Here is a 24782-nt window from a genome sequence, read left to right as displayed (position 1 = left end):
TTCTCTCTAAGGAGAATGTGGTTCTCTAGGATACACATCACCAGCGGTGGGACCAGTAGCCTTTCTCTACTGCCCATCCTTTTCTAGCACCAAGCACAAAGCTGCAGCTGGGACAGGAAGGCTAAGACCCTGGGCATGGCTGCTGCCATGCTGCTAGGCATCTGCTGCACCCAACATATGAGCACAGTGACGTGAGGCAGTGGTGCCGGAGCCCACATGCCCAAGTAGGCAGGGCAGCTGGTAGAGCATCTTATTGCTGGAAGGGTCCGCTTAGGCTAACGGCCAGGCAAGTGCCCCAAAACATCATTCCACTCCGCTAGAGGAGCCCAGAAAATGAGATGATTGCCATGTAGCATTAACGGCAGCAAGCAGAAATTGAGAATAAGAAAGGGATATCAAAATACAAATAAAACACAAATTCCGATTTTGTGGCCACAGAAGCCTTTGCTTTTAAGTTTTAGGGAAATCTTCAGAATACTCTGTGAGACAGAATGGCCCCAGAGGTCAACACTGAACCTTTGGTCCCAACTCTGATACCAGGAGATTAAAATGTCTGAGGGAAAAACAACCTTCTTTTTCTTGTTTTTGGTTAAGCCTGCTTTTCATCATTCTAGATTTGAAAGGAAAAAAAAATCAGTTATCAATAGATTAGCTGCTTGATTCAATAATTCATTTAAATTCTTCCAGCCTTGGCAAGCTAAGAATTATTGACTTTTTCTTGAATCATAATAAACTAGAAGGTCAAAATATCTCTGAGCAGTGTAAAAGTGTGGATCCTAAGCAGGCACGTGAATCTCCTTTATCCACTTGGCTGATGTTTGCATGTCACGGTGGAGGCTCGGCGGCATTCATCAGCTCCCGCGTACGTCTTTCTGTCAAGGTTGACAGGCAGAGGGGAGCTGAGGGTGCGTGGCAGTAGGAGGCCAGGGGCTGGAAGCCCTCCACCAACCGTGTTGATGGCTGCTTTGCCACAGAGTGCTTTTGATTAACACTACTCTCCTGGGTGGCTGCAAAATGGGTTACCCTGGAAAATGCTGGCGGCTATTAGAAGAAACTAATACGGCTCTAAAAATACCAGCCTTTGTTTCTTTCCCAAGACAGCCAGGGCACAAATCCGTGCTGTTGTATCACTGTTTTAATAAACTTCCCCATGTGACGGGAAGGGCACTCACTAATCGCCCCAGTTTGAAGAAGCACAGTCAATGTTTCTGAGTGTCTGACCTCTCAGTTCCTGCTTTAGGGCATTTGCCCTGGCTCTACTGCCCACCCAGGCTGCACTCACTTTCCAGCTAACTCAGCTCCAACTACTCACCCCTGGGGTCCGGGGCCTCTCTGAGGTGCTTCCTGACAGTACAAGTCTGAGCACTCCTTCTCTGGATTCCCTCTTGAAAATGCCTGTGCCACTCTGTGGATGAGGGAGGCCCTACAGGTATGGGACCTTTGTCCTCATGCAGCCCCAGACACTTGGGCTTTAAGAAACACAGTAGTTTTATTTTTATTTTTATACTTTTTTAATGTGTATTTATTTTTGAAAGAGAGTGTGAGCAGTGTAGGGGCAGAGAGAGAGAGAGAGAGAGAGAGAGAGAGAGAGAGAGAGTGTGGAACAGCCTCTACACTGACAGCAGAGAGCCCAGCCTGATGTGGGGCTTGAATTCATGAACTGTGAGATCACGACCTGAGCCAAAGTCTGGCGCTCAACCTGCTGAGCCACCCAGCAGCCCCAGAAAGAGTAGTTTTCAAAGGTGACCTCCTTAATTCTGACTTGTGCCATGGCTCAAACCTCAGGTTAGAGGTTGAGATAGGGAGGGTAGTGGGGGCCCCATGTCCCCGAGGGGGGACCTTTTAAGGGATGCATCTCCTCTTGCCTCCTCCAGGAGGGCAGGAGGGAAGGCGGAAGGAGGGAGACACAAAGGGGAGACAAAGGTCTAGGGAGGTGGGCCTTGTGGGGTAAAGGAGACTAGAAACTGGAGTGACTGAGCAAGAAGGGACTCAGAGACCACCTAATTCAGCCTAGACAGTTAAAGCCAGCCCACAGTGGATGGCAGGGTAGAGGATGAGCAGAACCCCCTCTACCTGATCCTTTCTTCTCTGAAACACCGGCAGGCCCAGATCGCAGTGAGTGCCTCTGAATACCAGCAATGGACATTGTGCCCTCCAGTGCCCATGTAGGGGGTATGACTGAGGCCCCCCCATAGGCTGTGCTCTGGAGAGTTAGTGTTAAGAAAACACGTGCCAACTTGTGCTTACAGAGGTCATCAAGAACACTCAGATTCTCTCTGACACGGAAATTGATGGTCGGCAAATATTTGGCTCCTAATTATTTGCAATTAGGCAGAAAGAGCTGTACAGCCATGTACCTGCCTTTCCCAATCTGTAGCCAGCAGGCCCCTCAAAGAGCTGGGAACGCCCTGCACAGAGGTAGGTCTGGAATCCCATCCTTGGCCAAAGAGACACAGACCAAGCAGTGGGTTGTGCACTAAACAAGCCCCTTGTTACCACTTCCTCCTTGTTATTAAAACAGAATGAATTCCCCAGTCCTAGTGGGACTATGATAAAACAGTAATGGGAAAGGTAACCAAGTGAGACCGTCAGCAACTGCCTACAGTATTTATGAGGACGACCATGATGCATGAAAAAGATATAATGTGCTTAATTTATAGTCATAAAGAAAGTCGTTTACCCAGGTTAGAAACTGATCATCTTACCAAATAAGCTGCTTTTAGACACTAATTAAATTTACTGAACACAGTTAGAAATGGGAATTGTTACATGAAAGTTATGGCAGCAGAGAAACAAGCCCATTTGTACCAGTTGGTGCTAGAGACCCCCCCTCTGTGACTCGGACCAGGAGTCTTGATTTGAACTCACAGACTTGGGACTGCCATCACCCCCAGCAAAGGTTAAGTTGTGAAGCTTAGGGACAGAGGAAGCCGAGGCCATGGGACCCCCACCCAGGGATCAGACAGAGGAGGTGGGTCCTTCCTCATTCACCTGTTGCAGGGGGCCCCTCCCTTGTTTTCTCACCACTGACCACCCCACATGGCGCCAAAAATTCAGTGATTTTGTTTCCAAACTCTGACTCAGTCTCTGTAACTGGTTTCCTGGCACAAAGTACATCAGTGAGTGCTTCCCTCTCAGGGATGGTGTCCGGTGGCATGTGAGGGGAAAGAAGCTAGTCTTCTACTTTGGGATGCTAACTGCCTCAGGCAAGACCTCCCAGGGCAGCACTTCTGTCTCGGAACTTGTCCCAGAGAGTGCCCTCTCCATTATGCTGTCTTAGGAGGTTCACTCCTCGCCCAGCAAAGGAATAGGGCTGAAATCCTCACTACCTTATCCCACCCTGCCGTAAAGTCACAGTGAGGTCAGACGTTGGCTCTCCCACCCACGCTGTGGGGCCCAAAGCAGGCCAAGAAGAGTGGAATGTGGCTGCAGAAGGCATGTACAGAGCCATAACCCAGCGGCCCTGCAGTGACAGCCTCACTGCTGCCTGCCATGAGCCCAGCCTCGCACAGCAGTCTCCAGCTTCTGCAGACAACAGGTCCTTGTACAGGAACTAAGTTCCACCTGTCAGTAGACATAGCCCTTTAGAGATGGATTATATGCTTCCTTTTCTTTTCTTTTTAAAAAGTAATTTATTTTGAGAGATAGAAGAGAGCCAGTGGGCATGCTGGGGGAGGGGCGGAGAGACAGGGAGAGAACCTCAAGCAGGCTCCACGCTGTCAGTGCAGACCCAGATGCGGGGCTTGATCCCCCAAACCATGAGATCATAAACTGAGCTGAAATGAAGAGTCGGATGCTTAACTGACCAAGGCACCCAGGTGCCCCCAAATGCTTTATTTCCTGGGCATCTGTACACTCACCAGGGAGCTGCAGCACATGGCCAGGGTCATGGTTGGGTTTTTTAAGGACCTAGAGCTGAGAACTTGCCTTTGGGAGAGTGCCGTGTGTACAGAGGTGTGCAGCTATACATGGTGTGCCATCCAGGAGCTGTAGGTAATGGTCCCAGGTCTCCCCACCTCCACCCTCCCAAGAAAACTTATATACTCAGACATGCCCAAGGTGGTCGGGAGACAGAGTGGTGAACTTCGACTCCTTCATTGCAGAGAATGCACAAGTGCCGTGTACATGGCTGCAGAACTTGAGGCTGTGTGAGACCCAGCAGAAACCCAGCTCCCCCAGTCAGTGTGGTTCCTATGCCCCACATGGGTGGTAACATGGGGTGCTTCAGGAGTGCATGCCTGCCAGCTCTCCATCCACCTCTTCAGCCATAATAGTTCTGGAGCACCTCCTATGTGCCAGACCCTATTCTAGCTGCAGGGATACAAGGCAGACCAGGACACTGTCCTCGGGGCAGTACACAGCAGTGTAGGGAGACACACAAGTATGTGAACAGGCAAACGACAAACAGATGTGGGCAAACGACAAACAAATGCTAGGAAGGAAACAGGGCACCGCAGTGGGCCAACGCCATTGGAGTCAGAGGAGCCTCGTTGAGGGGGTGAGATTTGCCCTGAGACCTGAAAGTGAAGGGGCAGAGCCCTGGGGCCAGGGAGAGGGAGCAGCCTGTGGGCCCTGGAGCTCAGTGCACACAGCAAGGGGCAGACACAGGAAGAAGCCCACTCACATTGAGGCAAACCTTGCCTGGCAGACCCAGTCTGAAGGCAGCTGTGAGTGCAGGTGCAAAGATGCCACCTTGCCCAAGTGTCCCTTTGCAAAAGTGGGGTGACTCTGGCTCTCTGGAAGTGTTTCTCAGCCCCTGAGTAATGAGTGCTGGAGACAGGCCTAATTGCTCTGATGTTCAGCACCCCAGCTCTACTCCTGCCTGAAAGGGGCCCATCCTCAAACACTCCCACCGGCCAGCCAGAAGGCTCTTTGCACCTTCCAGAGCCCTTCTGGCTCTCACCATGAGCCACCTTGGTGGGAACCGACATACTCTTGGGTGCCCTGGGTGCTGGGGTTTCAGGTCCATCTCTGCCCTGGAAAGTCTTATTCCTACTCAAGTGATGGGAAGAGAATCTGTAGTTCCCCCTAGAGAGGTGTGCATTTCCAGTACCCAGACTGAGAGGGCAATGTATGAAGTAACTACTGTTTACTGAGGCCTGTCCTGCTTAACACTTAGAACACGTGAGCTCATCTAATTCTCCTTTAGTCCTTATAAAAGCCCTACGAAAGAGACACACAGGCTTCATCCTGAGTGTGTATGTACATAGACACATGCCCATGCTACAGATGAGGAAATACAAGTCAAGAAGTGATTTGCCTATGGTCAGACAACAAATGGGCTGTAGGTAGTAGAGCCCAGATTTCAATTAGTCTCACTCCAGATCATGAGATAATCTTCTCAGCTGGGGATGTGGAATTCATGCCAGGAGGGTACACAGTCTGAGCCTCTCCATCAGCAGGACACCTCCAAACATCAGCACGACTGGCCTACGGGATCTCTGCTGCTCATGCACCAAGAGCATGCGGCTCGAAGGGCCATTTAACACCTTCTCTAAGGGCTGGATGTTTACGGAGCTATAGGAGGAAGCCCTGCTTGGGTCTCTGAACATCACAGGGCCAAACCCACTCCTCGTCATGCGTTGACCCTTGGCCAGCGGCCCCATCTCTCCATCGGGAGGGATGCCTCTCAGCTGTAGCACCTCCCTACCCCTGTCTCCAGCCCCAGCCTTTTTTTTTTCTGGAGATTGTTGAGGTCACCCCTGGGCAGATGCGATTTCCTCTCAGGGACCCCAAAGGAGAGCCTAAGCTGAGACAATCATATGCTTCTTAAAAGCAGAGTTTTGACTAGCTCTGAAAGACGTGACCCAATTTTCTAGGTCCCATCACTTAACAGAAATATCTGGTTATCCATTTCTGGGAGTTGATGCAGCTTGTCACATGCACTGCTCACAGATAGTAAACTGAGGTTGGACAAACTGGCTTCAAAACAAACCATGACTCCAAAGTCAGAAATGCCTGGAACAAAGGGGAGGGAAGACCTTCAACCTTCAGCAGGCTCTCAGTTCTGGCCAAGGAGTCTGTATCTAACCCACCAATGGGGGCTACATACTATGCAATGTTTCCAGCCAAGGCCTTTGGAGGTGGTTATTTCTAATCACAGATGAACACTGTACCAAAGCATACTTTCCCCAAACTTAAAAACATGCCTCTCATGAGAATATAAAGTGAGCACAAGTTGACCATGCATGAAGGGACCACAGGAGTGAGAAGCTGGTTCAGGGGAGAAATGGGAGGGGTATATGAATGGGGGCTGAGCGGGCCAGGTGAGGCACACAGCTGGTGAATGACATAGAGGACAAGAAGACACAATTCTGGGGCCATTTTTTCCACCAAGAAGAAACAGTCCACCTTTGTACTGGGCACAAATCTATGAGTTAGCGGCTAACTGCAGAGTAAGGGCCTCGAGACAGTAGCACCTAGTGAGATAAACAGAGTTGCATCCTCTCGTCCAGATCATAAACAACCCTTGGGTGAGCCTGTTAAATGCTGCTGAGGGTGACCTGGGAGGATGTGTCACCTGCCTTTTGCCTTATTTCCAAATTTTGGGGATTTCCCCCAGTACCACGGAGTACCTACAGCTATAGATGTCATTTGAAAAGGCCGTCATGGAGTTTCACCTTTCCCCCCTACCCTGGGCATCTCCTGTCCTTGGAGCCCCCAGCCTCAGAGAGACCCCAGAAGGGAGGACACAGAGCCCCCAATCACTGAGCTCAGCTTTGCTGTCACAGCCAAGAACTCCCATGTGGGAAGGGCACCTGGTGGTGCACAGCAAGAGTGAGCGGGGGCAGGGGTGCGCCACCAGATGCAGGGTTAAGCCTCAGCATTGACACAGCCCTGAATTCCTACCCTTGTCAGCCATGTGACCCCTGCCAAGTTCCCAACCCACTTTTCCCTCTGATTTTTTTAAAAAAGTTTTATTTAGTTTTATTTTTGAGAGACAGAGACAAAGCATGAGCGGGAGAGGAACAGAGAGACGGAGACACAGAATCCGAAGCAGGCTCCAGGCTCTGAGCTGTCAGCACAGAGCCCGATGTGGGGCTCGAACTCATGAACCAGGAGATCATGAGCTGAGCTGAAGTTGAATGCTTAACCGACTGAGCCACCCAGGAGCCCCACCTACTTTAAAAAAGAAGACAACGATGGTTTGATGCTTACAGGATTGTTTTGAGGACTAATTGAGATAATTCATAGAGAGAACGTGGCACATCATAAGTGTTCAATTCAAACAGTGACAGAGTGAACAGTACCAAAAGCTATGAAGCCATTTGGTTTTACTGACGCAAGTGGACACAAGTGTGGGCTAGTGACGGTCTTCAGGAGGCCCGCCTTAATGAAAAGGAGAGCATAATTACACTGAGATATAAGTTGTACTGACTGGCTCTAAAAGGCAGACTCGAAACAGCAAGCTTCAGCATGTCTCAAGGACATGCTTCCCTTTGCAATTTCGCCCTGGGGATTCGCTCGCACTGTGTAAACTCTGCCCAGCCTCCAAGGTGAGGGAGCCTGAAATCACACATTCTGAGGGCAGAGAACTGAATGGCTGCCCCAACCTCTGTGGGCTCCACTCAGTATCTCAGGGCCTCTACCCTGCCAGGAGAGCCTGGAGCTCAGCTTCAAAGACAGCCCATGGCCCGCTTACCACGCTCAGGTCCTGGTGTGTTTCCTTTCCTTCTGGGAGCCCTTCATGCCGTGATGCCACCTTGATCTCTACTTTGTGTGACAACGGTGAACTGGCTTGACTCATGATTTTTAGAGCTTTCTCCCCGAGGCCTCCCGTAGGCATACTCCATCTAAGACGGGCTCCCGGGCTGCTGGCCAGCACACAGCACTTTGCACAGCACAGGTGGGGACCTCCTGCTTCTCTGGATCTTCAGACAGAACAGCGGGTCCTGGGGCAGGGCCCTCAGCAGCTGGACTTCACAGTCATTTGATGCTCTCGGGCCAGGGATGGCGATGTCTCTCTGGTATCAGGGCAAGAGCCAGGTTCTCCTTCTTATGTTTAGAGTGCAGTAACGGGCCTGACACAGAGTGGCTGTGGGAAGTGCCAGGGGAAAGACTGAATTTGATTAAGCTTGCCGGCCAGAGATCCAAGTCCTCAGAAATCAGTGGTTTTAAAGAAGCAGACACAGTGAGTAGCAGAAAGAGTGGGCACCGTGGAAAGCACAGGGCAGACAAGTCTCCTTCCTGTGTGAGCCTCAGTTTCCTCAACAGGATCACGAGGGGCTTCTACAGAGATCCCGTGAGACAGGAAAAACAACGTCATGCCAGTGAATTTAGGAATATAAAAGCCCGTGTCCTACCTCGCCTGTCTTTGGCTATAATAAAACCATCTCTTCTTTGCCTTTGTGTCTCGGTTTGCCCTTATCAAGCTACCTCAACAGGCTTCTGAAGGGTTATTTCATAGACCTTCTTAAAAAGAAAAGCTGCATGAAAATGGGAACCCCAATAGGATTTTTGCCCTTGGGAGAGTTTCTTTTGCAAAATGGTTTTGTTTTAGAGCACTTCCTCCAAATGTATTCCTGTCCCCAAGTTCCCGTTCTTTGCCTAAAGCCTCTTCAGTTTGCATCTGTCTTATTCTCTGCCACCAGACCTCTCATTTTTCCTTCTGGTTCCAAGCTCTCTTGTCACTTTCTCTGGCTCCTCGGGGCTCCCTGAATCTTCGAGCCGAGGGGGCCAGATGTTGCCGCTCTCGATGGGTCTCTACTTTCCTGCTGATACCTCATTATGTGGGTTCTTTCCTGCTTCTCTACCAACTAATGATTCAAGGCCATGACACCGTGGGCTGCTTCCAATTATTTCAAGGCTTATTGCAGAGACTCTCAGCATGAGGCACCGTGGTGCTCCCCAACATTTATGCTCTAGACTTACGAGCATGGAGGGGAGGCGACTTTCTTCTAGGGCCCTTTACCTGCTGTACAAGAGCTGCCCCCAGGTCAACATCTTGCCTTGGTAGATCACTTATCACAGATGTGTGTCACAACTAGACAGAACAGCATGATCATCTCCTTGATTATTCTGTTATTTTTTTAAAAAATGGAGCTCAATTAGAATATCTATTATTCGTGTAGAAAAAAAAATCAGTACTTTCTAATTAGAAGGGTGTCAATTTCTCAAAGATCTGCCCTTTTCTCTCAATGGGATTAGCAGCCATATTATCAAAACAAAGCTTAGTAACAGTATCAAATAGATAATATCATTTCTTCTCTTGTCAGCTCCCACCCTCTGACTTTCCTGAGCCAATCAGCTGTTGAGGCCTCTGACAGGTGGGTGCAAGGGCTCATGGGAGGCTGGCTGCTTTCCTGGCTCCATGGGTAGTCTGTGTGCTCTACCCCTGAGACCAAGGGAGCCCTACAACCTGTCTACTCCCACATGGAGAACCCTAAAGTCTGCCACCCACTCCTAACCAGGCACTATTTATGAGACCACTACTGCCTTAAGGTCCTTCAGCATGTGAACCTGCGCCCCAGTGAGCAGGCAGTGGGAAATAACCATTTACAGGAGGGGTCTGGTCTCCAAAAAGGGAAGAATGACCAGAACTAGACCTGCGAGAGGAGGAGGATGACAACTCAATAGAGACAGTATAGTACGAGAACTCTAGGAGACTTCAGCACAGTGCAGAGAGGGGTTTTAAAGAGAGCTATGATTTTTTTAAGTTATTTATTTATTTTGACAGAGCATGTATGAGCAGTGGAGGGCAGAGAAACAGGGAAAGAAAGAATCCCAAGCAGCCTCCACACTGTCAGCACAGAGACCAATGTGAGGCTCGAACTCACGAACCATGAGATCATGACCTGAGCTGAAATCAAGAGTTGGACGCTTAACTGACTAAACCACCCAGGTGCCCCAAGACAGCTATGATTTTTGAGCCAAAAAGAAAATCAGGGGAATGTAAGGGCAGAACGGTCACTATTGAGACTCAAATTAGTGGCCTCCATGGTCAAGGATGTATCTCAAAGTCCAGTGCAAAAATAAAAATAGGGCACCTGGGTGGCGCAGATTACGTGTCAGACTCCTGATTTCGGCTCAGGTCATGATTTCATGGTTCGTGGGTTCGAGCCCTGCACTGAATTCCCCACTAGCAGTGCAAAGCCTGATTGGGATTCTCTGCCTCTCTCTCTGTCCTTTTCCTGTTTGAGCTTGCTCTTGCTCTCTCAAAATAAACAAACATTAAAAAGAAATAAAAGTCCTAAACTATAGTAGTCATTTTAAATAAAAACTCTAAGGAAGAAGGAATAGAGGAAAACTCCTTAAATATGGCATCTTACATAGCCAACCACTGTTTCAGTTAAAAGCAGGAGCCAGACAGGGATACCTGTCTTCAGCATTTGTATTCAAAAAGGAAGTATAATAAGATAAGAACATGAAATAATCAGTAAAAATTTGGAAAAGGCAATCGACAACTATATCTTTTTGGTGACTGTATCTGTATACTTAGAAGACAAAGAGACTCCTGTGACAATATTAAAATTGCAAGAGAATTAGGATGAGGTAGTTGAACAGATGATAAATATGCCAAACTCAATCATTCTTCTCTTCATTAGCAATAAATAATTAGAAATGGAAAAGGGAAAAATAGTCCACTCATAATAATGGTAAAAACCATAAAATATTTACGAATAAATTTAACAAGAAAGCCATAAGACCAATACGAAATGACCATAAAATCTTATTGAAGGTCATAAAATAAGATTTGAACAAATGCAAAGGCATTTATTATTCTTGGGTGGAAAGACATTACCATAAATTTACAAATTTAATGCAATCCTTTTAGAATTGGATAAAACGATCTTAAGAAGTTCATTTGGAAAAATAAGTGCCCCCAGATAACCAAGAAAAATAAAAAACAAAAGAAAGAGAGAGAAAGGATTGTTGCCTTAACCACCATCAGAACTTGAAACCAGAACGTCACCACTGCTATGATCAAATCGATGATACTGACCAAGGGAGAGACAAAGCAATGACTGCAGATGTGGCAATGAAACAGAAGAGAGGATCCAGGGGCACCTGGGTGGCTCAGTCGGGTAAGCGTCTGGTTCTGGGTTTCAGCTCAGGGCATGATCTCACGGTTCGTGGATTCAAGCTCTGTGTCGGGCTCTGCACGAACAGTGCAGAGCCTACTTGGGATTCTGTCTCCCTCTCTTTCTGCCCCTCTCCCTCCCTCTCTCTCTCTCTCTCAAGATAAATAAACTTAAAGAAAAATGAAGAGAAAATCCAGAAATAAATCCCAGTGTGTGTGTGTGTGTGTGTGTGTGTGTGTGTGTATATATGAATATTTGGTGTATGACAGGAGCGACCACTGCACTGGGAACATGAGGGTCATTTATATGATAGATGATTCTGAGGTATGCACCTCTTCACCTGGAATAAAAGCACACTGGGATCCTATTTCACACCACATAAACATCAAATTCAAATAGCTAAATGTTTAAATTATTTATATTAAATAATGACTAGCTATGAAAGAACATTTACACACTTGTGGACAGCATCGGGATTACAATAGAGTGAACAATTATGTACTCATTGACCCATTTCAAGGAAAGGAACTGTTTTTTGAGTTTTGAATTTCTTGGCATTGCTCTCATTTCTACTCAGAGGTAAACGTTACCCTCAATTTTGTGTTTACTATTGCTTTGCTCCTGCTTTGTCATTTGACCTCACTCTTTCCAATACATTGCTTGTTCTACATGTTTCTGAATTTTATATAAATGAGTCATTACCTGAGACATAATCCTTCTGCTCCTACACTGTGGGGCTTCACCTCCATCTTTGCATAAGCCTGCAATTCATGTATTTTCCCTTATAGTGCCTGATGTACACACATACCATTAACCACTGGGACAGTCTAGTTAGGTTGTTTATTTCCTTTCCCTACATCCCTCTTGGTCTCTTTATTTCACCTGTCATTTTCTTCCTTCTACTCACACCAAAACTAAATACTCTTCACATAAAGAACCTTCAGAACATATGAACACCAAACACTCCTTTCCTGACCTGAATACATGACAAGAGCACCTTACTTCTATCTTTATTTCTCATCATTCCCTTTTCTGCCTCAACTTTTCATAGTTATTTGTGTCTAAAATATCCCTGTTATCCTCATTTGGAAGAATTATTCATGCTGGGTAATTAATTCTATGTTTACTGATTTTTTTCTCTTGATTCAATTGCATTGAATCTTCCTCTCCTCTTAGGCTTTCACTGCTGTTAAGATGTCAGCTGACAGTCTTTTCAGTCCTGTGTAGGTAATTTCAGGATCCCTTTGGCTTTCTGCGGCTTCTCTGTGACGTAAGCATGCATGTTTCTCTGTGTTTATTCTGCTGGTAATTCATTGGATTTCCTGGAAGTAAGGATTCTTGTCTTTCATCAGTTTGTGATAACTCACAGGCATCTACCTTTAAAGATGATCTCTGCTCCCTTGCTCCTCTCCTTTTTCTTTTCTTTGGGTATTCTGATTAGATCTGGGCTGTAAGTTCTCTTTCTGTCTCAATCTCTCCTCTCTTGTTCAGACTTCCCATGTGGAGTTCTCCTGTGCTGCACTGGAGGAATTTTTCCAAATTCACCTTCTGGCTCCTGAATTTCCTCTTCAGCTTTTTCTAATCTGCTCTTACACTTTCCCACCAAGTCAGTAAATTGAATTTTTATTTTGAGAGATTCTATTTAGTCCTGCACAGGGTGATTGGTCATTTGTTTAACCTCTTGATTTTTTAACCTTGTTTTCAATCTTTTAAAGATATTAACCAGACATATTTTATATTCTGTGTCCTTTTGTTCTTGATGCTGATTCCTCATGGTGCTTTAGCCCATGGTGTTAAACATTTTTTTTTAAATGAGCTCCCATTTCCTGAAGGTTTATCTGTGAAAGTTTTTGAGGCACAGTTTGAAGACAGGCTCATCCTGATTGTGCCAGGTACCCAAGGATTCCATCATTCTGGGTTAAAGTAAATTTATGCTTGAGATCTTTCAGGTGCTTTTCATCTGCACTATAATTCCATGTGGAGATCAGCACGTGACTGTGCATTATCAGGCACTTTCTCTGGCTCTATCCCCTTGCTGCTTTCTAATCTCGTGCCAAGATTTGAGACAAGCACATATTCTTGTAGTTTCTTGGACAGGGTGGGTTTCTTTCTCATTCACCCTTCCACTGTAGATGTAACTCTTTGGTTTCCCACATGCATATTTTCCAAACATGTCCCCCTTGGAAGTCTCCTGGGATGTGTCCTTGGTACCCTGAATTCTGCGAGGTGTGCAAATGAAAGCTAAAACTCACCCATATGGGCAAAGGCCCTCAAGGCAAAGCCAGCTGCATGGCTACTTTACCTCTCCAGGTTCCTGATTTCACTTGGTTTTTCAGCCTCTGAGTTATTTTTATTTTCTCATCAGCACAACAATGCTTCAAAGGATTTACCAAATATTTATCTGCCATATTGCCAGAGGCAAAAGTCAGATTATAATTTTTTAAAATAGAATGCAACAATTAAACACTGATAAATACAAAGATATTATATTCAACACACCACCATTCAGCACTTTGGAGAGCAGATGAGAACAGGTTCTGTGGCAGAAAAGGCTCAGGAAAGGCTGGGGTCACTGACACATAGCCTATTTTAATTTTCCTGAGTCCACCTGCCTGTTTAAGGCAAATTTAAACTCTTCCATCAGGAGGAACTTGAACAATAAAGAAAAGCCCATTACAAGGTACTGTGGAGAATAAAAGGACACAGGTATCACCAATAACCTGTACCCCTATCTTCTACAGTGAAATCCTGACTAGGAGTCTCTCAGTACTTACCATAACATACAGATGTGCCTGGTGACAAATACAATGTCAGTGACTAATCCCTTTTGGACCACTTCTTTTTTTTTTTAATGTTTATTTATTTTTAAGAGCGAGAGAGACAGAGCGTGAGTGCGAGAGAGGCAGAGAGAGGGAGATATGGAGACACAGAATCCAAGACAGGCTCCAGGCTCTGAGTTGTCAGCACAGAGCCCAACGCGGGGCTCAAACTCACGAAGTGAGATCATGACCTGAGCTGAAGTTGGACGCTTAACCAACTGAGGCCACCCAGGTGCCCCTTGGACCACTTCTGATAAAAGAAATAGCAAAGACTGAGCTGAGTTTGAAATATCTTCTAAGTAATCAAGGCTTTGCTTCAGACAGTCCCAGCACAATGTGGGTCTCTGGACTAAAATGCCATTTGATCTCTAGTTTATATTGACCAGAAGAAGCTTGTCTTTGACTGGTCCTAGTCTCCTGAGGCAGCAGCATCAGAAAGTGGGGCTTTACTCTCGCTGATGTGTTTCTACCTAAAGCTTGGGAAGAAATCACTCTGTAATAAGTAGTAGCTCAATGTTATTTATAAGTGGCAGAATCACAAAGAATTAAAAATCAAAATATCCTTCTAAGTAGGTCATATTAACCAAGACGAAATTATTTTTCATTCAGGACATAAAGTATGCTTACCATCTCAACTCCAAACATGCCGGAATGACTTTTCATTTTTTATTCCAAGGAGAGTAAATTCTAAAGATAGTTTAGTTTCAGAAATTCACAGTTCAGAGGAAGGCAGCAGAATACAGCGGTGACCAAGTCAGGCCCTCCCAAGGAAAGGGACCAAAACGATGTGGCCTAGTGGGTTCTGACAGGCATCTCATCTGGGTTGTGGCAAGATGGGTCTAGGGCCCACACAGGAAGGTGGCTGAGTGAGGCAGCAACCTGATGGGAGTCAGGAGATAAGTTTATGTATAGGCAGATCTAGCAATAAAAAAATACACTGGGGATAGTGGGAGCCAGATTCCCTGCTGAAGAAGAGAGTTCCAAAAACAGAAAGAGGGGAAGCTAGGATAAGGCCTGTGGATGGACTGGCACTCAAGGTACTTATGTGATGGGTCATGGCTTTTGGGACACAGGTGTATATGTATATACAGTACATACATTTCCTATGTCTCTTCTCCGAGAGTTTCTGGGAGCAGCAAAATCCCAGTGGTAAAGAGCACATTTAACTCTATGTCTTGGTTTCTAAATGCAATTTACCACTAAAGGGAACCAAGGCTCTTTGAAGAAATGGTTTGTGCCAGGGAATGGGCAGGGAAAATATAAAAAGAGTGCAAATATCTTTTTGAGCCAGAAACTAAGGAAGGCACTTAAAAAATCATGAGACATATCAAAAAGACACAGAAGCCAGTTTGAAGAAGCTCTCACTGGCCAAGACTATAACACTCTGACCAAAAAATAAATAATGATAGTAACAGATAATATCCTATTGAATAAACAGAATTTACAAACTTACATTGATTTTTAAAAAGCAAGTGAATGGGGAAAAAGATAATTCTTTCTTATAGAATTTCAATTAATAAATGCAGAAGAAATGATAGAATTAGAAAATTTCAGGCAAACAAAATCAGTAAATGCTAAAACTCATGGGTGAAAGGGGATTAACAAGATATTTACAATTTCAAAATATCTCATTACAAAGCATTTAGTAGTTTTAAAGGAAAATAGAGCAACTCTACAATGGAGAAAGCTGGAAAATTTCACCTCATTCAAACGATCAGTTAATATTAGCTGTCATGGGACAAGCTGCCATCAGTTTCTACTTAATGGGATACAGGGGAAGAAAGCCTGTCATCAGTTATATTTTTGCCTCAAATTCATAACCTCAATGTAGTCATGAGGAAACATCAGACAAAGCCAAACTGATGGACATTATTAAATGACTGGCCTAAAATCTTTAAAATTTTTTTAAATGTTTATTTATTTTTGAGAGAGACACACAGAGCATGAGTAGGGGAGGGGCAGAGAGAGAAGGAGACACAGAATCCAAAGCAGGCTCCAGGCTCTGAGCTGTCAGCACAGAGCCTGACGTGGGGCTTGAACCCATAAACCATGAGATCATGTCCTGAGCCGAAATCAGACACTTAACCGACTGAGCCTCCCACATGCCCCTGGTCTATAATCTTTAAAAACATTAAGGATATGAAGAATAGGGAAGGAATGAAGCAAGCAGCCTGAGGACAGATAACAACTAAGTGTCATGGGTGATCTGGTTTCAATTCCCTTACTAAAAAAAACATGATTAGGACAGGTGGCAAAATGTGAATGCACTCTTTGGGTGAATATAGGAGAATTTTTGCACTGTCCTGAAATTTTCCAGTAATATGGGAAATATTGGGGAAAAATAGGGCATCTGAAATTTCATAGAATTCTACTTCTGTCTAGGATACAGACATTTGCAGAAGATTGTTGTTCCCATTATAACAATAAGAAAACACCCAATAAACTAAAATTCATACCTTTTTTTTAAGGCATGGGGCAATAAACAAGGAATATATGTTTAAGTGAACTAAACTCAAGAAAAACACGTCTTTTATAAAAACTGAATTCACAATATCTGAAATAAAGGATTTACTAAATAGACTTTATTAAGAATAAGCTGAATGGACACAGTGGAAAATGGATGAATAAATTAAGTCAATAATAGAAAAGCCTGGATTGAAACACAGAGACAAAAACTATTCAACAGATCATTAGAGAACTGTGGAAATAGGACTAACATACATGTTAATTGGAGTTTTACAAGGAGAAGAGAGAATAAGGTGGAAGGAATATTTGAAAAGATACTGATTAAAGTTCTACAAAACTTAAATACATCAGGGCAATATCCAAGAAGGTGAGTGAACCCCAAGTAAAATAAACACAAAGGAAACCACAAAGGCAAATCATCAAACTACTGAAAATCAAAGATAACAAGAAAATATAACAAGTAGCCAGAGGAAAAAAGATCTATCACCTTCAAGAAAATGACAATAACAATGATGTTTCACTTCTCATCAGAAATAATGGAACTCAAAAGACAATGAACTAAGCTTGCAGTTCAAGAAGAAGAAAGAATACCAAAAAGAAGTAAAAGGAGGAAAAATAAATGTAAGAAAAAAACCCCCACAATAGAAAACCTTCCCACCAGTAGTATATGAGTATTCTGCCCCCCCCCCACATCCTTGTCAACACCTGCTATAATCAGTCTTAAATTTTAGCCATTTGAATAGATTGTGATCTATTACAATAGATTGTAATAGTATATCATTGTATTTTTAATTGGCATTTCCCAATGACTAATAAGGTTGAACATCTTTTAATGTGTCTATTTGCCATCCATAGTATTTATTTATCTAAGGGCAATGAAAGCCTATGTCCACAAAAGGACATAAATACAAAACATTCCTAGAAGCTCTTAAAAAAAATTTAACGTTTATTTATTATTGAGAAACAGAGAGAGCATGAACATGGGAGGGGCAAAGAGACAGGGAGACACAGAATCCGAAGGAGGCTCCAGGCTCTGAGCTGTCAGCACAGAGCCCGACGCAGGGCTCAAACTCACAAACCGTGAGATCATGACCTGAGCCGAAGTCGGACGCTCAACTGACTGAGCCACCCAGGTGCCCCTAAAACATTCCTAGAAGCTTTATTCTTTTTTTTTAATTTTTTTTAATGTTTTATTTATTTTTGAGACAGGGAGAGACAGAGCATGAACAGGGGAGGGTCAGAGAGAGGGAGACATAGAATCTGAAACAGGCTCCGGGCTCTGAGCTGTCAGCACAGAGCCCAACGCGGGGCTCGAACTCACGGACCGCGAGATCATGACCTGAGCCGAAGTCGGCCGCCCAACCGACTGAGCCACCCAGGCGCCCCTAGAAGCTTTATTCTTAATAGTCCTCAAATGGAAACAAGCTTCATGTGCATCAACAGGAATGACTATGTACACTGTGATATAGTCATCCAATGAAATACTACTCAGCAATAAAAAGGAAGAAACTAATTTACCAACAATGTGGAGAAGACTCTGAAACATTATGTTGAGTGAAAGAAGCCAGAGCCACAAGATCCCTTCTGTATAGTTCCACTTACATGAAGTCCAGGAACATGTGAACTAATCTACCTATGGTGGTTGGAATTGGAACAGTGATGACCTCTGTATCGAAGGGTTGGCTGGAAAGGGATCTGAGATTACTTGGCATGAAGATAGAAAGTTTCATGTCTTGAGTTGAGTGATGGTGTATACATTTGTCAAATAATTGTGTATTATTTGACAAATATGCAAATATGTATACATTTGTATATCATTCACAAAGATATAGGCATCTCATTGCATGTATATTATACCTCAATTTAAAAAAAAATCCATATTCAGATTGTACTTTTTTTCTAGGACAACACTTGAGATTAAATTATCACAAGTAGAGATTTAAGAAATCTTTGGGGCGCCTGGGTGGCTCAGTCAGTTCAGCGCCCGACCTCGGCTCAGGTCATGATCTCACAGTTTGTGGGTTCGAACCCCGCGTTGGGCTCTGTGCAGACAGCTTAGAGTCTGGAGCCTGCTTCGGATTCTGTGTCTCCCTCTCTCTCTGCACCTCCCCTGCTTGTGCTCTATCTCTCAAAAATAAATAAAAATGTTAAAAAAATTAAAAAAAATCTTTATATTAAAAAAATTTTTGACATTGCATCCAAATCGCACCCAGTAATCCAGGGCTTCTCACCAGGTCCAGTTGGATAGAGGGGCCCTGGTCCACTCCAGGCTGTGGGAGGATGGTGGGGTGGGAGGTGGGGCTCAGACAGGGCTGCTGGGCAAATGCCTCAGTAGAAATGTGTGACTGCAAGTGACAGTACTGCTACAGCAGCAGGAAGTCGACAGGAGCCTGGAAGTCCCCCAGAGCTGCTCACACCGCAGAGCCACCTGGGCTGGCCTGTGGTTGCAGCATGACACACAGAGCTGACTTCACGGGTGTGTGACTAGTGCGGTAATGCAGGTCTCTGCACTTGGAGGGACCCGGTGCCTGACATTAAATGCTCTGAAGTTGCTGTCCTGAAATACGGAACAATTACGCCAAAGTGTGTGTTCTGTAAGAAAAGGCCAACAGGAAGGCAGAGGATGTGTCATGTGTGTTCCTCACTCACCCTGCCTCCTTGCCTCCACTGGATGGCTCTCTGCGGCCAGCTCCTTAGGCCTGGTGCCCTCCCTCGGGGGCCTTCCTCTATGTAACTTCTGTTGTTGTCCTCCACCTTTGGTGGTGAAGGGGTCATGTTGAGGGAGGGGGTCCGTATTGTTTTTTGCCCTCCACCTCTGGCAGGGGCTTGGGTGGGCATGTGGGAGGGGGATTGTTTGGACGCACACCACTGAGCATCTCAGAGGGGCCATGAGGGCGGCTGTCCCTGACCTGGGCTGACAGCACCATGGTACCGACAGAGCTTCAACTAAGGTTCTGAGCAGCCCCTGGTACAGAGGTTGTAAGCCCTTGGGGGAGGTCCATCTGCAGTGGGGTGGGTCAGTGGGCCTAGGGCAAGTGAAGCTGGGGCCCCACAGTTTTATTTTGCAGTGCCCTACAAATTCTGTCGTCAGTCCTGGCCACCCCTGCCTGCTCTCGGTGCATTTCCTCCTGCACGACACAGGCCTGGGGTGCGTGTAGCTGTCTAGTCTGTTTGCTGAGCTCTTCATCTGCTTTCTTGGTGTACAACACACGAGATGGTCATGACCCTGACTCTCGGGGACACTGGCAAGTTGGCCCCAGAAGCGGAGCCATTTCTGACACCTTGGCACTCTCTTCAGAAATGGTTCCTAAATGCTATTCTTGGGAGAATCACAAGGGAGCCTATCTTGTCATCTTGAATAACTGCTCACAGGACACAGAACCAGGTGGAAAGGGGCTGCAAACTGGGGTGGGCATTCTTCTTTCTCATTCATTCATTCATTCATTCATTCTGTATTGAGCACTACTGTAGGCCAAGCTCTCTTCTACATACTGGAGATACAGCAGTGACCAAAACATAGAAAATCGCTGCCATTATGGAGCTTCAGTTTGAAAGGAGGTGACAGACAGGAAGTGACACTGCTATGAAAGAAAAAGAGAAGCAGGAAAGGGGATAAGGAGCTGAAGGTGAAGGGATATTTGGATAAGGTGGTCAGGGAAGGCCTCTTGGAGGAGGTGGCCTTTCAGCAGGCACTTGCATGGAATGAGGGAACAAGTCAGAGAGGCTCTGAGGACAGACCAAGTGCCAAGCCCCAAGGCAGGGATGAATTTGGTGTTTTGAAGGAAGAGCAGGAAGGGGGGCTGAAGAGGCCAGGGTGGGACAGAGCCTGCGGGGCATGTGGGGAGCTCTGACTGCACCCTACGGTGCCGACAAGCCACTGGAAGATTATGAGCAGGATGGTCATACAGTATGATTTCTGGTTTTTCTTTTTTAATTCATTTATCTTTTTTTTTGAGAGAGAGAGAGAGTGTGTGAGTGGGGGAGGGTAAGAGAGAGAGGGAGAATCTCAAGCAGGCTCTATAGTGTCAGCACAGAGACTGATGTGGGGCTCGAACTCATGACACCATGAGATCGTGACCTGAGCCGAAACCAAGAGTCAGACGCTTAACCAGATGAGCCACCCAGATGCCCCCAGTATCATTTCTGTTTTTAAGATGGACTGTGGCTGCTGCATGGGGGGTTCACTGGGACGATGGCACAAGGAAAGGGAAGGGGAGCAGTTCAGGAGGTGACTGTGCTTGTTGAAGCAAGAGATGCCGGTGGCCTGGGCCAGCGGTTTATGCGCTATTTCAGGTGGGGCTGCTGATCTGGGGATGGTGCCATGAGCGAAAGACAGGGGTCACGAATGGCAGCGTGGGCTTTTACCTGAATAACCAAGTGTTGTCCCTGAGATGGGAGAACAGGGGGATGATTAGGTTTGGGCATAAAATCAGGAATGGGTTCCAAGTACACTAGGATGGAGAGGTCTATTAAGGGTCCCAGGGGAGAAAAGCAAGGGGCTTTGTGAGCCCGGGGCTGGGGAAAAGGTGTGGCAGAGGGAGGCAGGGATTCGAGATTCTAAAATCACAGGACTGGATGACATCACCCTGGGCATGGCGGGGATAAAGAAGAAAAGAATGTTTACCCGAAATAAGTGATTCTTAGACAATTCTCAAGTGTGGACATTTGTGAAACCGAGCGATCCCCCTTCTGCAATAGGAGCTTGGTGTTTAATTTGAAGATGATGCATTCAATTAGGTCATTCAGCCTAACCTTAAACTCTTGCCACACATTTTATTGTTCCTTCAGGTGCCTCCAGTGGTTACAGCTCAGAAAGAGCACCCACACTCCTGGGGCCGGAGGTTATTGTTCTAATGAACGAGGCCTTCAGTCTCCAGCCCCGAGAGCACGAAGCTGGAGGGACAGAGAGCACAGAGGAGACACACTGGCTCCCCACAGCCTTAGCTCCAGGTTTGAAGTTTCCTTTGTACAGTTGCTGCTCAGGGACAATGGAGAAGAAAGAAAAGATCCCCCGGTATTTCCGTCACAACAGGTTGGAGCCTGGCACACTAGCTTTGTTCTCAGACTGAACAAATTAACGGGAATCTTGTTTCCTGGTCGGCGCCTCCGATTCCTCTGTGACTACTCAGCACTGCTCACCTTGATGGAGGCGGCAGCCCGGACCTGCATTCATCTACATCAGCAGAAACTTCGGTGCTAAACCCATCCAGGCGGTGCCTCCGGCTGTCCTGTTTGCATGGCAGGAACTGAAGCATGAAGATCTTCCTTCCTGGGGAGAGCTCCCCCCACCCCCCATCTTGCTACCTTAGTTATCTCTATACCTGTGCCAAGGCACTGCACGCAGTTCTCCCTTCAGAGGAGATGCTCCACACATCTGTCCTGGAACTTTGGAGGCCGGGGTGCTGCCCGATTCTGCTACCACACAAGGAACTGAGCCCCTGCCACATGCAAACAGGAGTTTGCTGGAAAGGGTGGTGACCGTCGGGAGAGGGGCAGGTGGAAGGAGAGACTGAATGGGGATGGAATGGGAAGAGGGAGTTGGGGTGAGGATACTGGCAGAGTGGTGAAGTCAAGTTGGCTGTGGTGACTGAGCCATGACAGAATGATGGTGGTGGCCCATGGTGGTGGGGGAGGGGATGGTGGGCGTGATGTAAAAGGGATTAGAAACACAGCTCATTTTCCTCCCCTCTGAGGCCACCCTAATGAGTTATGATGGAGACCATGTGTGCCCTGCACAGAGCAGGAAGAAAACAGATGTGACTGAGCATAAACCTTTCATAATAGAACACTGGATATGTACAGAAAGGCTGGGCGTCCACAAGCTGGCACAAGAGCCCCCCTGGGCACACAGCCCAGAGGCTACTGCTGAGGGTGGTGGTGAAGAATAACACTGTGGCTCCACTGCTAACCAACTCACCAGCAGACGTCACGCCGGGCAAAGGACCATGCCTGCCCTGTGGGGCCAGGAGGGCTCACCATGGAACAAGTGACAACATCAGAAAGAGTGCCTGTCCCCCATTTCAGGGGGGACCTGAGTCGAGCAGCAGCCCTCAGCGGGTGGCAGCGCTGAACTTTTGTGATAGAAAGTCACTGCAGAGGGATTCCATCATGTGACTTCTAGGGGCGACCCGGGGGCAGTGCAGGAGGGCAGGTGAGGAAATCTTATGAAATATCATGTCAGATGATGAAAGCACTCTCCTGGGACTGGGTGACAATTCAGGAAGTTCACTGAGAATTGAAGAATACACAGCCTGACATGACTATGGGAAGAGCAGACAGGGAATGAAACGTGGTATTTTTATCCTACACATTAGACATAAGGAAATGGCGTATTTTGAGGAGTTTTCCCAACAGGCACTCGGGTTATGCTATCTAGAACATCCAGGAGCACCTGGGCTCCCTACGACTCCCCTCGGTTTGCGGGCTCATGTGGTCTCCCTGTTGGGTGATGCTGACATACTACTAATGGCTAGGTGACCGTGTCCCGTGACGGGCACCACTGCTCTTCACAGCCCAGAGGAGGGCTGGGCTGCACAGGGAAGCTGGCAGTGACTGTGTGCCCACCACTGATCATTTGGGCGCAGGGTTTACTACAGAGCATTCCTGTCACTGGGCTCACTGCTAAACATCACAGGAAGGAAAGAACACTTTAGAGTCTGACAATCTTGAGCTCCATGGCTGGAAAATGGGAGAATAAACTGTGCCTCAAGGCCGATGGGTTGCATACACGGAGGAATGAACACAAGACACCTAGCAGTCTCTGCCCAAGTGGGTCCAGGAAAATGCTAGCTGTGTCCTCTGTTCCCAATAAAAAGAGGATTTAGGTTTTTAAAAAATTAAACTAAATTTAATTTAATTTAGTTGTAATTAAAAGGAAATCTGTAAAAACAAAACAAAAGATCTTTTCTATAGCAAAGTTCGAAGTTTTTCTCCTGTATCAGACTGTGTCCGGATTTTAGACTGTGGATTAACCTATTTCAAGAGAATATTGATATGAAAGGCCTATGGGCTCTCATTTATTGAGCAGTTATTATGCCCCAGACACTGTAGTGCTTGATGTATAGTCTTCGTGGGTGACGTTGTTATCAATTTTAAAAAACACTTTACTACTTAGTTTTTAGTTTTTGCATCTTTTTAATATTAAGAGCTCAAAATTGAAGGAAGAGCCTAGGTGGCTCAGTTGGTTGAGCGTCCGACTTCAGCTCAGGTCATGATCTCCCAGTTCGTGGGTTCGAGCCCTGCGTCAGGCTCTGTGCCGACAGTGCAGAGCCTGGAGCCTGCTTTAGATTCTGTGTCTCCCTGTCTCTCTGCCCCTCCTCGACTCGCGCTCTGTTTCTCTTTCTCTCAAAAATAAATAAACACTTAAAAAAAAAAAAAGAGCTCAGTCAAGTGACCAAAAAGCCAAGATTTATCCCAGAAGCTATTCTTAAGCTATTCAGATGGCCTGTCCCAAAGTCGTCTTCTACTTTAGCAGGAGCCCAGAGCGAGGCATCTTAACTCTGGCACACTCAAGGCCCTTCCCAGGTGGCAAAGTCATTCAACCACCAGGCCTGAGGTTTAACAACTATCCAGAGCAGGACTTGTGCTGAGATATTAAGAAACAGATATAGGGGAAAACAATTTTGAATGAGTTTAGATTGTTCAGCAGAAAACCTGGAAAAGTAATCAGCAGACTCCTATAAAGAAAAATTTAAAAATTAAAGATTCATTTCTTTGAATAGCTTTTCTGGGTTCCTCTCTGAAAAAGTACAAATCTTAACTTTAAAAAGAAGCATTAATTAATGAATCCGCTCACTGGATAATTCTGTGTACCTACTATGTGCTAAGTCCTAAGTCCTGGGGATACAGCAGAGAATAAGACAGACACAGACACTGCCCTCAAGACTTATGGTCCATTTCATGGCTGCTGTATACAGCTATGCAGTCTGTATACTGTACAAGTCCAGTGGGGAACGGAACCCAGTCCACACTCAGCTTGCCCCACTATGTTTCCTAGCAGGGGGCTGAATTTGTCTGGATGAAGGGACATCATTTTCTTTGTACAGAGATGCCATCTGTTTGCCAAGCCAAGAACCTACAAGGCTGTTTGCCCACTGGGTGCTTTTATTCTGATTTACACAAAGGCTGTCGAGCTGGCAATGGTCCTGGGATAATGGAGCTGAACACAGTCACAGGGCAATGACTGTCTCATCAACACCTCCACAGCCTGCTGGTGCAGTGGTGATCTCCTCCTGGCCAGAGGTGACGACGCCCTGGCAGAGGGCGGGCTTCAAAGGGAGGACAGACATATGGAAAAGAGTCTGTGATTGGGGCGCCTGTGTGGTTCAGGTGGTTGAGCATCCGACTTTGGCTCAGGTCATGATCTTGTGTCTGTGGGTTTGAGTCCCATGTCGGGCTCTGTGCTGACAGCTCGGAGCCTGGAGCCTGCTTTGGATTCTGGGTCTCCCTCTGTCTCTGCCCTTCCCCTGCTTGTTCT

At 46.2% G+C, this 24782-nt stretch overlaps 1 protein-coding gene across 5 annotated transcripts in view; it reads right to left on the bottom strand.

Moving 5' to 3' along the window:
• FSTL4 (follistatin like 4) overlaps positions 1 to 24782 on the bottom strand; it is a 580824-nt gene that overhangs the window by 209529 nt on the left and 346513 nt on the right. The window lies entirely within an intron of this gene.

The sequence above is a fragment of the Panthera pardus genome, unplaced genomic scaffold, assembly GCF_024362965.1.
Source record: "Panthera pardus isolate Hobbes unplaced genomic scaffold, ASM2436296v1 HiC_scaffold_2, whole genome shotgun sequence".
NCBI classification, from domain to species: Eukaryota; Metazoa; Chordata; class Mammalia; order Carnivora; family Felidae; genus Panthera; species Panthera pardus.
Note: the sequence above shows the minus strand (reverse complement) of the source record. Positions and strands in the feature narration are given on the sequence as shown.